The following is a 15,433-nucleotide window of genomic DNA, read 5'->3' as shown; positions in this document are numbered from 1 at the left end:
GGAGCTGTGGTGGCCAGCAGCCCGGTGTCACTGCTGGCCGAGGCAGCGCATCCCCTGCACAAAGCCGGCCGCCTTCCCGGCTCTTCCTGCCCCACTTTCCACATGGCACAATTAAAGCAAAATGGAGCAGGAGGAGGGGACGCTGCAGGGCTGGCACGGTCACTGTGCGGGGACCAATGTAGGCCAACAGCCAGGGCAAGGAGAGCACAGAGGCTCCAGGGAGCAGAACAAGGGCCGGGCACCAATTTACGACCTCCTCCTCATCCTCAGTGCCCATCTCCCTCCCGCCCCACCAGCGTCCTCCTCTCACACAGGTGGCTGATGGGCAGAGGCTCCTTCAGAGGCACAAGTCAGGGATAATTGCAAGAGCGTGCGGGGTGCCCCGTGCCATATTTCGCTCATTGCTTCAGGCAGAGCAGCCATCCGGGAGCTAAAAGCATTCAATTGTTCACTGATGCTTTTCTTTGAAGCCCTCATTCATCCTCCAAGGTCTGTATTGATTGGGGACTCCAGGAAAGCATCTGCCCTTCTCTGCCTTCATCAATGACTTTCCCACATTAATCCACCTCTTCCCTTGATAACCACACTAATTACTCTCAGCTAAGTTGACTCTGGCAGGCCACAGGAGGATGGGAAGAGCAACCTGCTCTGTGGCCAGGCTGTGCCTTAAAGCTGCAGATCCTTGCCCAGGAATGGCCTGGTGGCTGGGAGGGAACCGGTTGCACTGGGAGTGCGAGCGCCGTGGCATGGGGCTGGCTGTGGGGCAGCACAAGGGTCCACCAGGACCAAGCTGGGGATGTGTGCAGCTCAGTGAGGGCTTTGCTTTCCATCTGCGGGTGGCTGATGCATCTCCACGGGAAGCACTGATGATTTTGCATGGATGGGGACAGCGGACCCTATCCCCTTGGGTACACAACTCCACCCTCTGCCTGCATCCAACCAGGTTTGAGCGTTCAGCGCTGTGAAGGGCTTTCCTCCGCCGTGCTGCAGGGTGTTTTAGACCACCCTGCAGGCTCACACCCTTCAGTCTGGGGTGGTCTAGGCATGAAACGAGATATTTTCCACTTCTCCACCTGGGTTTCCTTGGAGTGGGGACACAACGACATGCGGTTCTCTGAGCTCTTCTGTTCTCAGCTGTGGTCAGGTGGCACTGAGAACAGGAGCAGCCCTGCAGGGAGGATCCGTGCAATGGGAAGGAAGGCTGGAGGCAAAGGGGCACGTCCAGATGTCCCACTGCCTTCCACATCTCGACCTGCACACCCAGAGCAAGAACAGTCAGAAACGTAACAAAGCAATGTGGCTAAGGGGGTGTGAAAGCCTGAGAAATTCCACTCCTGTGCCGTTCCAGTCCTGGCCCATACCTGCTGCCTTCACTTTGTTTAAGATGTAGTGAGTTTAAAAGTACATCAATCCAGCAAGGGGAGGGAGTTGTTTTATCCTGCCACGAGTCTGCTCCTGACCCAGAAGATAATGGATTTCTGCTTTAGGGCTCCCATTGAAAAAGCCCTCCTAGATCTTCTGACTCAAAGCCCACCTTCCTGTTTCTCTCCAGAGAACAGTATTTCGCTCATGACTTCAACATACACTGTGGGCAACTCAGCAGCCCAGCAGGTGAGAGTGGCCTCTCCCGCTAGTGGGGTCTGACAAATTCCCTATTAATAGAATGGCTTGGAAAGGACCCCAAGGATCATCTATTGCTCTGGTACTCAAAGCAGAGGCAGCTTCCCGTCCTTTTCCTTACCTGGCAGAAAAAGTAGCTCTTCAGGCTGCAATACACTCAGACTTAAGATTAAAAAAAAAAAAAAAGCAAAAAGTAAAGCTTGCTGAAGAGCAGAGAACTATGAGCACATGCAAGGAGCGCTGGAGCCATGACATGTCTGCTGAGCTGGTGGGGATGAGGGACAGGCCCATCGGGTGAGGCTGCAGTGAGCAGGAAAGCCTCCTACTCCAGTGCACGAGGTCCATCACGCCTGTGTTTACTCATGGGTGACTGCAACACAGGCTCCTCTCACCCATCCCTGTGTGCCATCTGCTGCCCTGGGTGATGGCGGCAGCACCCAGTCCCTAGGGGAACACCCAGCAGCATGGGGTCCCTGTGGGTGTTGGGGGGCCCCAGGGTTGGATGGATGGTGCTGTGCCCCACAGAAGCCTGTGGGGCTGGGGAGTGTGAACGCTCCCCTCCATGGCGGTGTGGGTCTTGCTGCCATCGTGGCCTGGTGCGAAGCACTCCTCTGCACCCAAAGCCCCTGGGAATTATGGCTGGGGTGACCCCACACGTCCTCATTCTCCTTGAAGGGGCTGCAGGGTGCATGCCCCAGCCCCATGTGCGCCCTTTTGCCCCAGATTTCTCGCCCCATGGCAGGATAGCAGCCTGGCCTCCACGGTGACCCCACGCTGGTGCCTGTGCAAACACAGGGTGACCGCAGAAGACACAGAGACCCCTCGAGAAGCCCTACGAGGACAAGGGGAGCCCCCCCAGCAGCTCTGTGGGGCTCAGCCCCCCAGACTAGGCCCCACCAGCCCCGGCGGCCATTTCTGAGGCGGTGTCGCCATCTAGCGACAGCACCGGGCTGCCCGTTCCCCGGCCGTGCCCACCGGCTGCCAGGCCTCGGAGGGGCAAGGGGGCAGAGCTGGGCATGGGCCTCCACGCCAAGTGCCCTGTGAGGAAGGTGAAAATGCAAAGCACTTGGGCTTGTTTGTTTTTATGTAGAAGGGTCAAATGGTGGCTCTACTAAACCTGCAAGGACAACACAGCCCTCTCCAAGGCGCTGGCAGTGGAAGCTGGTGTTGTTGCTCTCCTGGTAGAAGGCCACTCCAACCTCTCTGGCTCCTGTTTTTGGGGGGGGTGACATTGAATCACAGAATCATTAATGCTGGAAAAGACCTCTAAGATCCCCAAGTCCAACCTCAACCTGTGCCCACTGACCATGCCCCTCAGTGCCACATCTCCACAGTCCTGGAACCCCTCCAGGAATGAGGATTCCACCCTTTCCCCAGGCAGCCTGGGCCAATAATTCACCACTCTTTCTGAGAATAATTTTTTCCTAATATCCGGCCTGATACGATTGCACAGCTATCCCATGCCACCAGTACAGCTTTAACCCCTCAAACATCCTAATTCTGCCTCCACCTCTGAACATGGAACAAAAGCATTGGCCATCCCAGCAGCTGCAGGGGGCCCACCCCTTGTCCCACCTCCATCTTCCTCCTACTGGCTGCTGAGAAAAGGGATTGAGCCTTGCCTGCCGCGTGCGATTGTGTTTTGTGAAGGAAAATCTCCTTGGGAGAGCAGCCAAGCATTCCCAGCCTCCCCCTGGGTGTTTCAGAAGAGTAGGGGCACAGCAGCCCTGAGGGTCCAGGGGGAGTACATCAGAGTGTGCTGGACACTGAGACAAGAAGGTCATTACCTTGCTTGGGTAGCCAGAGCCTCCACTGTGTCTGCTGCCTCAAGAGAGTGTCACCACTGGGCTGGGAACGCTGAGCCCTGTGTACATCCCTCTGTAAGGGACATGGAAACATGGGTTGGGCTGCAAGCTGGACTCTGGCTATGCCACCAAGCACTGGGCAGGGCCCCACGTCCGCAGCATGAGATGGGCCCTGTGCTGTGCCATGCTGGGTCTGCCTCCATTTTCTCCTCTATTATCACCACACTTTTCCTCTCCTTTTCTTTTTGCAGTTTCCAACTGGTTTTCTCCCTCACCTCTTCTGGACCGCAACCTCAGGCACTGGAGACCTTTCAGAGCCAGCAACTGTTTCAAACACAGCCAGGAGAGCCCCAGGGCTCCATCCTGCCAAATCAAACTCAAATTTGCAGCTTCTAAGCAAACAGAATGGATGTGGGGGCTCTCCTGGCACACAGAGCAAATAAACAGTAACACATGGCAGAGCCCAGAAGAGCAATAACCTCCGCTGCAGCTAGGCTTTGAGGCCAGGAGCTGGAGTTTGCAGAGGGCTTTCAAACAGCAGCACCCAAAGTGAATTAACCACATCTGACTGCTGCGGTGTTGCACACTGCTGTCCTGGGCCCCCATCAGCAGCAGGGCGGCTCTGGGCGAGAAATGGGGAGGAAATGGGTGTTTGTAAGCTGTAGCTGCACCCAAAACCACACAGAAAAATCAGACAGGGTCAGGCCCAAAAATGTCTGACAGATTTCATTCCTGGAATCACATTGCTAATGTGCTCCATGTGGAATGAAATCTTTCCCTTATTTATTGGAGGTAATTTAATATCCATTAAAACCTTTTTCCCCCCTCTCTTCCTCTATAAGCTGGGACCAATCTGTCAGAGGACTCACCGCTTCCAAAAAGCACATTTCATATCTGAAAATGATGAAACAAACCATTTAGCAGCTCCAAAAAGACTTTTTGTTGGCAGGGCATGACGTGAAGTATTTCAATGTTTATGTTGCATCCATCCTCCTTCCCCTTCCTACGTGAAAGCCACTGCCTCAGTCTGACGTGCACACGAAGACACCCCAGTCATTTCCAGATGCTGAATTTATTTGTGTAGCCCAGCAGCGTGCTCTCAAAGCACTCAGCTCTGCAGCTCTCCTACTCCACCTTCCTGTCGCCCACTGATGCTGCTTCTCTTTGCTCTGTGTATTTTCCTCCTTGAAACTCTCCCAAAACACAACCAGCGTAGGAGTGTTCCTGAAGCTTAGAACAATGCCTAAGAAGCCCTCTGAGCCCCCAGCACTCCCAGCTGCCTCCCACAGCCCAGGCACTGTGGCTTTGCTGCGGTCCCCGTGGCCCTTCTGCATTTTCTGATGCCAACAGCTCTAACGAGTGCACGAGTGGCCGCAGCGGGGTGTGCTTCTCCTTCCTAAGCTTGCGGGTGCAGCGTGTACAGGCAGCGTCCCATCCCAGAACTGCACATGTGCCTCTCCCCTTCCCAACCCTTGGCCTTGCTTCCTCCTCCCCATCGCATCTATGTTTAGTCCCAGACACAGCAAAACATCATGCACATCTCCTGCAGAGCGCCCGGCGGGATCGGGGCTGGGATTACTTATGGTAATTCCTCGGGCTGGGAACACCCCATTAGCATTAATAATGAGGGCAGTTCCTGCAGCACAAAGATGATCATCCCTGCCGTGCTGGGGGCTGCAGAAAAGGCTTGCCTCCATGTGAGCCAGCAGCCTTTGGCCGATGGGAACGAGCCAAGGAAAACCTCCCACGGCCGCCGGAGGAGGGCAGGAGCAGGCAGGGGGACCGGGGCCCCACCGAGTTTCCTCTGATCCACCTGGGTGTCCCCACATTGTGCCCAAGCCTCAGCGTGGCCCTGGGGTGGCCACCACCTATGGTGTCCCCATGCTGTGATCACTGCCCCCTCATCCCACAGCCCAGGAATGTCATTAGGGGAGTGCATTCTCCCACATTACTCCTTCACATCAAGGGCAGAAGAAAAGGCAGATAAGGGTTGCATGGGATGGCTCACTTTCCCTTCACATCAAAGCCCCGCCGTTATCTCCAGGGGCCCAGCTGGGTGTGTGGAGCTCCTTGTGTCTCCTGGGCAGGCTGGGAGGGGAAGAGGTCAGGTTCCATCTCTCCAGGTGCCTTGGCTGAGGTTGGTGGTTTAAGCACTGAGCAGAGCTGCAGCAGCCCTGTTGTCACCACTCTGCACCCAGGGCCCCTGCAGTGACCAAACCTCAACAAGGCGAGAAGGGACTCCTACTTCGCCTCCTGCCCCAGCTCAGGAGCCCTGGGCAGGAAACCATGAGCATATTGAAATCCATTCTCTTTCCTAATGTAACTAGTGACAGAAATACCTCCTAGAAGTGTAAAGCCAAGTGACCATGAGCTGCTGCAGCACAGGGCAGGTCTGCACTGCAAGCCCAACAGGGGCAAGCACCTGAGGGACCTGATGGCTGAGGGTGCAGGCAAGATTGCGGTATTAAGAGAAGCTCTTCCCCCTTGTAAGAAAGGCTTCTAGAAGTCCTGGGGGCCTCCAGCTGCAAGGAGCCCTCTGGCAGCAGGGAGATGGATGGATTTGATTTGTGAAGGAGGCAGCAAGGGAGAGCCCAATGTATTCAGGAGGGGGGAAACGAAGCACAGAAGGGGGGTTAAAAGTCAACATCTTCCCTCATCCCAGCTCCTCAGGGGCAGGGGAGCTTCCCAAGGTTATCAGCTAGGGTCAGCTGCAGGGAAGGAGGCAATGAGGGGCTGGGGGCACCAGCATGGCCATGCTGGATGGACATAGAAGCTCAGTGAGGGACACCCTCTGACTAGCTGCTGTGTGCATCGATGCATGGAGAAACAGCAGCATCACCTCAGGGTGCACTCAGCATAATGACATCCTGTAACACAATGGGAAGCACAGCAACGGCAGAGTAGTAGCAAAGTCCGAGGGTGCAGCAAGTGAGCAGGTACTCAAATGTGGCAATTAGTGATGTAGAAACAAAGGAAAGAATCTGCTTACCCACAGAAGGCCTCAGGTACACAAGAATCTCCAGCAAGATACCCTCACCTCCACTGCCAACCCTTAAATGAGGGCTGGGCAGGGGTGGATCCTGCCTCCACCCCTTCTGGTCACCCAGGTTCATTGCATGCACCTGAGCTCTCCTGGGTTGGCCCTGCCTTCCCACCAGGTGCTCCATCACCACTTCAGGCCATGACTTAGCATTTCCACTACACATCCTTACTACGATCCCCAGCAGCTCCCTGGGGAAGGGCCCTGGTGTGTGCAGCACTGTACGAAGGCACAGCTCGTGGTTCAGGTCCTTTGCACCCTGCCCACATCCCCACAGCCGATGAGCCCAGCCCCGAGGAAGCACTGTGGAGCTTTCTGGGCTCGGTGGGTGTGAGATGAGGCCCAGGCCATGCTGCAGTTGTCCTGTTTTGATGTTAATGTGACAAGCTGAATCAATTAAGTGCATTTGGAGGAGGCTCCAGTGTTTCTTTTCTTCCAAGGGCTTTCATTTCAAAGCAAGGCAAGCCACAGGAACATCCCTCCCTGAAGTGTCTGAGCTAAGTACATCAAGGCAGCCCACCTCACCAACCCGAGCATAGGAGCTGCATTGCAATCCCATCCCTTCTCTGTGTACTGGAGGCAGAAGCAGAAAGGTTTCAGGGCTAGGGAACTGCAGCTCTTCATATCAAAACATCACCTCGGAGCATGTCCCAAGGCCATGGAGCCGAGGAGAGCCTGGGCACGTGTCTGGGAGCCGTGGGATGCTCCTTGCTGAAAGCATTAGTGCCAGGTGCTGGAATCACTCTGGGGCAGAGTTTTATAGAGATTTGATAGGAAAGGTCCAGAAAAGTAAACAGCAAAAGCAGGAGCAGAAAGTGCAAAGCTCTTCCCTTCCTTCCCTGAGGAGATTACTCCCTATCGAGCCCCGCTCCCATTTCCTTCTGGGATAAACCAGGAGCAGGCGGATTTGATTTCCTTTGGTTTCACTGCTGTCGGGTGGTTCAGGAGCTGGCTGCACACTGGGGATGGCCCCAGCACGGGGAAACTCTCTTACCAGGGCCTCTTCTTCCACAGGAAAGTGGAGGCACCAGGGGTCCAATTACAATGTATTTAACATTTCCGAGCTCGCTAGGGCCTTGCTGTCTCATAACTGGGTCACATAATCAGCCCCAAGCTGCAATGTCAACCCAGCTCAAGGATTAAGTGTGTTGTAACCGGAGCTGAGAGCCCAGCGCGTGGGAGCGGAGATTTTATCTCACTGTGATTGCAACGTGGGCACAGGAGCAAGCTCGGAAAGAGCAGAGCATCCATGCAGCAGCATCCCTATGTCAGGGAGCTGAGCCCTGCCACAGAGCTCCCTGTCATGTCCCTGCAGGACAGCAAAACTGGTCTTTAGCCCCCCAGAGTAATACTTGTCAGGGTTTCCTTTGCCAAGAATGCTCACAAGTGCTGGATTTGCTCAGTACTGGCTGAATACATGTCCCAGCTGCCTTCATGTTGCCCTTCCCCAGAGCACTGCTTGCTTTGCTTACTCTCTGTCTTCATTGCAGTGATGTGTTGGGGAAGATTTCTGCTCTCAGGCTGCCTGGGGAGTGCTGGGTTTGAGTTGCCTGGAAGGGATTTCTGACTTTTGACGCTCCCTTAATGGATGGAAAATGAAACAAAAGCGGTGCTGAAATTTCGTGTCAACCCCTGAGAGTGAAAACACCATCATCAAGGGTTGATCAACGCTCACTTGATGCTTTGAAATGGTGAAAAGTTAAAACAGCATCATTTCCTAGCAGAGGAGGAGGTGGGTCCGGTCTGACGGAGGTGAAAGGCCAACATCTGTCCCACTGGGACGCTTCCGTGAGCACCGCACGCCATGAAGGTCTGCACGTCCCCAAACAGGGGATCCAGCTGCAGTCGTGGGGAAGTGCAAGTGAGAAGGTGACACCGGTGTCTTGCTCAGGGAGGGAAGAAAAGGGTTTGTATCAAAGGCTCGGCTTTGTTTTCCGTGCTGTAGTTTGCTTTGTTCTGGGGCTGTGCCTCTCCCCTCCCGGCCACACAATCCTGTCCCCAGAGGAAGCTGCAGCCTGGAGGCACCGCGCAGCTTTGTGCTGGGGCAGATGGACAAACAAACCTGTGGGCTGTGGGACGGTCGCATGGCCCAGCCCCGCACCCGACACGGACCTGGTGCATCGCATCCTTTCTAGCACTGGTCCTCGGGGTCAAGGACTGCAGGGAAGCATGATCCCTTGTAAGGGGAAAACAGGAAATGGCACTGGCGGCAGGAATTTGATTCATTTGGTGCTTCATGTCCTGAGGTACACCAGGGCCGAGGCACAGGCTGGGATGTGAGCAGTCCATCCATCAATACCTGGGACCCAAATGGGACTCGGTGCCACGGGCTCTGCTGTCTCCCCAGCATGAGTACAGCTCCTCTGGGCTCAGAGAATGCTGGGTACCTGCAGGGAAATAAGTCAGACAGGGAGCAATGCGCACTGCACGTGCTGCTCCTCCAGCTCTAGGACAGCTGTGCCCTGCTGATGCTGGTATGCAGGGTGAGTGCACGATGTCCCTTATCCAGCAGCCATCTGCCCTGTGTGCCCTGCCTTAATGTGGGCCTGGGGACTGCAGAACACCTTTGCTAGCCCAGACCCCTATGTAGTGAGGAGCAGCTCCCTGCAGAAAGGGCAGAGATCACTCCTGTGACTGGGACGCCATGACGTGGAGCAGCACACAGCTTGATCCAGCGGGATGCTCCGTGTTATCTGTGCTTAAACATCTGCAAGTGGCCCCAGCATGCCGTTACACCAGGGTTTGCTCTGCAGAGATGCGTGGCAGCAGCCACAGGATTTGCTCCAGGATCCTTCCTTCAGGCAGGCACCCAAAATCCCCACTGCCACCAGTCTGTTGCACAGGGAAGTGCCAGGGCTGGATTTCTGGTTCTTGGCTCTGAATTGTCAGCTGCAGATGTGTCAACCTCAGTTCCCAGCAAGCTGCATCTGGGCAGTGGTTCCCGTGCACGAAGTAACTCAGTGGGGCTGAACCCACAGCCGCTGCTGTGGAGAGCCCTGCCTTTGCCCTCCAGCCTACACTGATAATTGCCAAACTGCCAAGCTCCCTTGCACAAACCATATCTGTGTTCCAGGGGAAACAAAGCTGCCTGCATTGTTTAGGGCTGAAATAGTGCCTTGGAGAGGCTCGGAGCCCTCAGAAAGCTCTGCTGGGAAGCAGCTGCAAAGGGGGAACGGAACTTGTGGCAATTGGTAAAGATTTCTGTCCATCTCTGGGCTGTGCCACACCACACGTGCCTGTGGTCCTTCCTGGCTCATCAGGACTCTGCACAGACATGCCCAGGTGCTCAGCATCCTTCACACCAGGCTGGAGTTGGGGAGCTGAGGATGGGCTGCACCTCTGTGAGCTCCCCTCCTTGTGCACAGCAGCACACTCACCCTGCGCCGGCCCTCCTCGCACCGCTTCCCGTTTCCTCTCTGCAGCGGCCGCAGCGGGCGGGATTAGTGATTTATTAATGAAGCGGAGCAACTGTGCCGCTGGGGCATGCCAGGCGGAAATGTCTGCACGGGGAGATTGGATAACCCTCTGGCCTGTTTCCCTCGCAGCCTTCAAACGGCCGCAGCTCCCAGCAGCACCATATCCTTTTCCCCTCACTGCCTCAACCCTCCCTGGGGTTGCCTGGCTGCCACCCGGACTCTGCCCCAGGAGTTCAGATGGCATCAAATGCTCCCCGGCTCATGTGGGTGTACGGCCCCAGTTTGTAAATGGGAGGACAGGACCTGTGCTCTTTTGACATCGGTGTCTGAGCAGTGGCACCGATTACAGCATCATTTGTTGGCATTTGGTTGCCACAAGATCCACAATTGGCTTATTATAATAATTGGTGATAATATTGCCATTGTGGTTGCTTTAGAAAAAAGCTGCTTTTAACTCCAGAGAACCCTAAAAGTAAACAGCCAAGAAAAATCATGAGCAATTGCTCTTGGGCTGAAACCTTGCCTGGGAGAACCACATCCAGGAGCAAATATTTATGGCTGAAGTACAAACAGCGGTGAGGATTGCTTTGTAGTGGGGCTGCAGGCTGCCTGCGCTGTGCCAGCTGGTGGGCTCTGTGCTGCGCACTGCAAGGTGCTTGGGCCTCTGTGTTCGGATAAACATTTTAAAAAAGTATTTTTCCAGCAGCAATCCATCACCCAGGGCGTGAGAGCTGGTGGTGGGCAGGAATGCAGAGTGTCACCGCAATGCTGCTGCAAGCCAGGGGTGCAGCAGGGACATGGGTGCAACTGGGCACGCGCAGCTTTGCATCCCACAGCTCCTGCCCACCTCTGACAGCACAAAGCGCTTCCAGGAAACGAGCTGTGAGAGGAAACCAGAGCTAATGAAGAATCCCCTGGTGAAAAATGTGTTTCTATGACTGTTAGATTATTTTGTTCCTGAGAGGCCAGGGAGCGAGATAATAAAGCCGCCTTGCTGCATTCCAGCCTTGGCTTTGGGGACACTGCTGTCGTGCTCTCTGAGGGCCATGGATGGGAGTGCCCACTGCCTCCTGTTCCCAGCAGTCCTTGGCTCACAGCAAACCCAGCACTGTCACTTCAGCCTCCATTGTCCCCAGGACCTGGGCAGGGCTGAGTGACTGAGTGATAGCTGTCATCTTGCACCAGCGAGGAAGGGGCACGGGCTCAGTTTGTTGTTGAAATGAGAGATGCTCATATGGTGAGCTGTGTCCAAAGGGAGCCAAATTCAGCATCCTCTTTTCAGAAGGAGGCCAGGGGAAAATAAAACCTCATTTGAAGAGTGGAAATGCCACCCCCTTTCCAATCACAGGGTGCCTCTGGGTTTTGTGCAGGGGATGCTGTCCCCCAGGCTGGGTCAGCGTGTTCCAGGGACAGAGCAGCAGCGGGGACAGCCGCAACCATGGGACGCACTGTGAGTAGCCTCCAGCCCCGTGCAACACGGCCACGCAGCAACGACATTCCTTCGGAGATGAGACGTTTCTGCTCAGGAAGGCCTGAAAAAAGCCAGGGACAAAGGGGGGAAGTGATGGTGGCTGTGTCTGGAGTTATCTTGCCTCTGCACTCGCAGGGGCTGCTGAGTGACAGCGCTTTTCTGTTTCGCTCCTGAGAGTCAGGAAACACTCATCTCCGCCGGCTCCCTTCCTGCCCTGCCTCGCCCTGCGCTGTGACTGGGGACCAGCACGGAGACCAGTACCCCCCCATGACATGCCCATGTTGGGGGCTACCCTGTGGGGCTGCCCTGCTCCCATCCTGGGTCCCAAAATCAAATCCAGAAACCAGAGTGGGCTTCTTGTGCGCAAAGAACTCATAAGCCACGGTGGTGATGGAAGGCAGGGCACTGAGAGTGGTAATGGGGCAGAACCATCCCTGCTGCAGGAACGCAGCATGTGGCATGTGTGACCCATTCCCACAGCCCAGCCAGGACCTGTGGCTGCAAACTGGCACCTGTTGGGGCTTGGAGATTGGCTGCACAAGGACGGGGACCCCAGTGCAGTGTGTGGGTCATGGTGTTACCCCCCCTGAATTGGGAAGTGAAAGAGCAGCAGCGAAAGGATGTTTAGCTTAACCCTGTCTGCTTTGGAGTATCCTGTGCTGAAATGTTGCTTTGCAGCTTCTCCCGGCTCTGCTCCGCTCCGGCTGCCAGCAGTGCACCTGGGGCTTTAACAGAAACAAAGGATTCTGTTTTCTCTCCCTTCAGGGGTGGAAGAATCACAATAATATTTTCAATTGGAAGGGCTGCTTTTTTCCACCGTGAAAAGAAAAAAAAAGAAGTGTTTTCTTTTTGCTAATAATATTTAGCACCTCTCAGGCCAAGAGCAGCTCTAGAGGTGTGAGCAGAATGAGCTGGCACTGCTCCTGCTCCGGTGCTGCCCTGCAGGGATGGATTTCAGCCGGGTGCATGAGGGATGGGAGCAGGACTCCTCCTGCCCATATGCTCAGTGCCAGCACAAACTCCAGCTCCTGCCATGGAGACCTGGAGGGAGGCGGTTATGCACTGTGATAGAGCACAATGGGAATTGAGTTTATAACTAGGGCAGTTCTGAGCACTCTGTTTCAAGCTTATTCTGGGGTTCAAGTTGCATTTCTGCTCTTCCCGCTGTGATGGCGCTCTGGGGGCTCTCCACTTCTGGGGATAAATTTGGCCAGAGTTTTGTAGCCAGGCTCTGTTGTCAAGTAGGGAAGAAAGCATTGCTGGAGATTTCCTCTCCGGGCTGCCCAAGCCAAACCATCCGAAAGCAAAGGGCTCCACAGCAACGTATAGATTCGGAAATGTGGGTGTTGTGTTTGCAGTGACATGACACGCTCCAGAGGGTGCAATGTCTTGGATCCAAAGCAGAGCCATTTGCAGGGGTCCCTGCACCCCAAGCCCCCGCAGGGCCACCACCACCTCTGGGCCGAGCACTTCTGTGCTCACAACAGATTTTCTAGGGCCAAGTTCCTAAAGCCCTGCAAAAACAGGGCTTTGTCATGGAAATGCTGAGACGACATTAATGGCAGCGTCCCGAACGAGCGCAACGCTAATTAAAGAGAGGAAGGAGAACTGAAGCAGGATGTCCTGTTTGGCTGCCCAGGATGGAAAGCTTGTCACAAATAAAGTGCGTTCTCGTACTTTGTCTCCGTCCCTCTGCACGAGGCTTTCCCAGATTCTGCAGACATTCATTTTCTTATCTCTCCTGGATCCTTGTTTCTTTTCTTTTGAAATAGCTCCTCACAGGAATGTGTTTTTGCTGCTGTATTCCCCACCGAGCTCTCAAGCACACCAATCAAACACGTGTCAACTCCTCACACACAAGTGAATGCGCATTCTATTTCTTGAACAAAATTGCTGAGGCACAATAGCTGGTTGGTTCTGTGTAAAGAAACTCTCCTATGAACATCTCGGAATCAGCTCTGGCAAGCAGGCAGGAGAGGCAAATCAAAGCTGGGGAGAGATGGCAAATGTTTCCTTTAGAAAACAGCTTTCAGCTGAACTAATGCAGGGTATGGCACAGCCAATCTCAGAGCCGCTTTCTGTGATTGCAGAAAAACACCTCAAAATCAAAGCAAAACAAAGAAGAAAAAAGGGAATTCAGAAGAAGTAATAGACGTGCAATTTAATTCACTCTGGGGCACCTGAATCCTGATCCTGCTCGTATTTGTTCTCATGCATAACCTACTGAGTCTTGGTAGCTTTGTGCCTAGGACTGGTATCAGTAAAGCTCAGATTTAAGGCTGATGCTTGAGCTCAAAGCACCATCTCAGCAGCAGGTTGGGCCCAGCATCCCTGCTGGATGTGTTGTCCCCTCTCTGCTGGGACCCTTGGGTGTCATCTGTGTGCCCATAGTGCGGTGGGAATCCAGCTGTCTGTGCACAGCCCTGGCTGGGTCTAATTTCTGCTGTTTTCTGATGGCCAGCGCAAGGAGTGGGGAGGGACCAGCGCTGTGCTTTTTATACAACTCACTGCTGGCTTTTACACTGCACACTGGTGGTGCCTCACTGTTCCGTGGCTGACTGGGGATATCCCCACCAGGGAAAGGCAGTGGGTACCAGTGGGTGAATTGTGCTTTCCTCGGGGCACATTCCTGCAGGGCTATTTGCACATTCCTGCCTCGCTGGTGGAGCCTGTCCTCAGCACACGGCTGGCTGCCAGTGTGCCAGCAGCGACTGGGGGAAAGTTTAGGTCTCATCGTTCTCGCAGGTTAATTAATGACTTTAATGCACTGAGATGATGGTTGGGAGCTCAGGGGAAACAGAAAGAGGAATGCAGGCTGGCAAATCCTTGCTCACTGCCATCCCCACCTGTTCCACATACTGCTCTCACAACAATTCCAGTGACACCCCAGGCTTGATGTGGAGATGGCTTGCCCAGCTTGGCTCCCTTGGTGCCAACAGATCTATCAGCAGAACCTGAGCTTCAGGTTAAGCTGAAGGATCTTGGTCCAAAACTCGTGGAAGCAGAAGGCAAAAGCACTGTTGGAGCTGGGGGCTGCTGTGGATACGCGGGAGCAGAGCTGGCGGGTGACACCATTTCCTGCAGCACGGTGACTCACGGCAGCTCGGCAGCTCCAGATGCGCCTTCACCTAGTGCCGGGTTGTGCAGACGTACGACCTGAGCAGTGATTGTGTCCCTCTGGCTCTCTCCCAGCTGCAGTGCTGTCCCCCTTCACGCTGGCAGGGCATCGCTCCAGCTGCATGCATTGAGCCTGGACGGCTTCGGAGAAGAAAAGTGGAAGCCTGCCAAGGTGTATTTGGAGAGCTGCAGCTTCAGTACCAAGAGGTGACCTCATCAGAGTGCAGGTGCTGGCAGTCGGCGATGGCTGCCGGGGGCTCTCAGCCATGCTGCCGTGCCCACAGTGTCACGACCAGTGGTAGAACCAGCACGGAGGCTACAAAAGTACACAGAATGATCTGTTTAACCACTGGGGAGATATAACTACAGAAAAAATATCCAGGGTGACTGGTGGGGAGGACTAAAATGAATAGGACTCACAGATGAGACCACACATCGTGTTTGGATGCTTGGTCAAGCCTCAAGGCCTCGGCTCACATCCTCTTCCCAGGGATGTGTGTTGGAGGGCTTGTGGCTGCTTGAAAGGGGAACAGGGTCGGTGGTGTTGGTGTGAGCTCCTGGCCACCCAGCTGCCGAGCTGTGTCCCACCTGTGCCTGGAGACAGCTACCAACGGCGCTTTGGGGAGAACATAGGCGGTCCGCTAAATCCCATCTGCCACATCTCATCCTGGGGAGGGACAGAGCAAAGAATAGTAAATATTTTGAAGAATTTAAACCAGGACTGGCCCTCCTAAGCAGGAACTGTGGTCAGGGCTGGGTGCCGCCCTTCACCCAGGATAACTCACAGGGCAGCGCGCAGCGCGGGGCTCGCATAGGGATGGGGCGAGCGGCCGGAGCCACTGTCAGGAAAAGGCCTTTATGGCTATATTTGTGCAGGCAGCTCTGAATGCTCAGACCTTTATTCTTTCAGGCTTTTAAACTAAAGGTCATTTTCTCTTCCCTTCCAGAAAAAAAAAAAAAAAAA

General features: G+C 54.6%; 1 long non-coding RNA gene across 1 annotated transcript; it reads right to left on the bottom strand.

Moving 5' to 3' along the window:
* LOC110406943 lies at positions 310-6,462 on the bottom strand. Its single transcript, XR_002443654.1, has 4 exons — positions 6,415-6,462; positions 3,408-3,498; positions 2,738-2,830; positions 310-1,252 (listed from the first exon to the last, which is right to left on the bottom strand). It is a non-coding gene; the product is annotated as an uncharacterized LOC110406943 (long non-coding RNA).

Source organism: Numida meleagris, chromosome 16, assembly GCF_002078875.1.
Source record: "Numida meleagris isolate 19003 breed g44 Domestic line chromosome 16, NumMel1.0, whole genome shotgun sequence".
NCBI classification, from domain to species: domain Eukaryota; kingdom Metazoa; phylum Chordata; class Aves; order Galliformes; family Numididae; genus Numida; species Numida meleagris.
The sequence above is the reverse complement of the archived record's forward strand: the minus strand, read 5'-3'. Positions and strand labels throughout refer to the sequence as shown.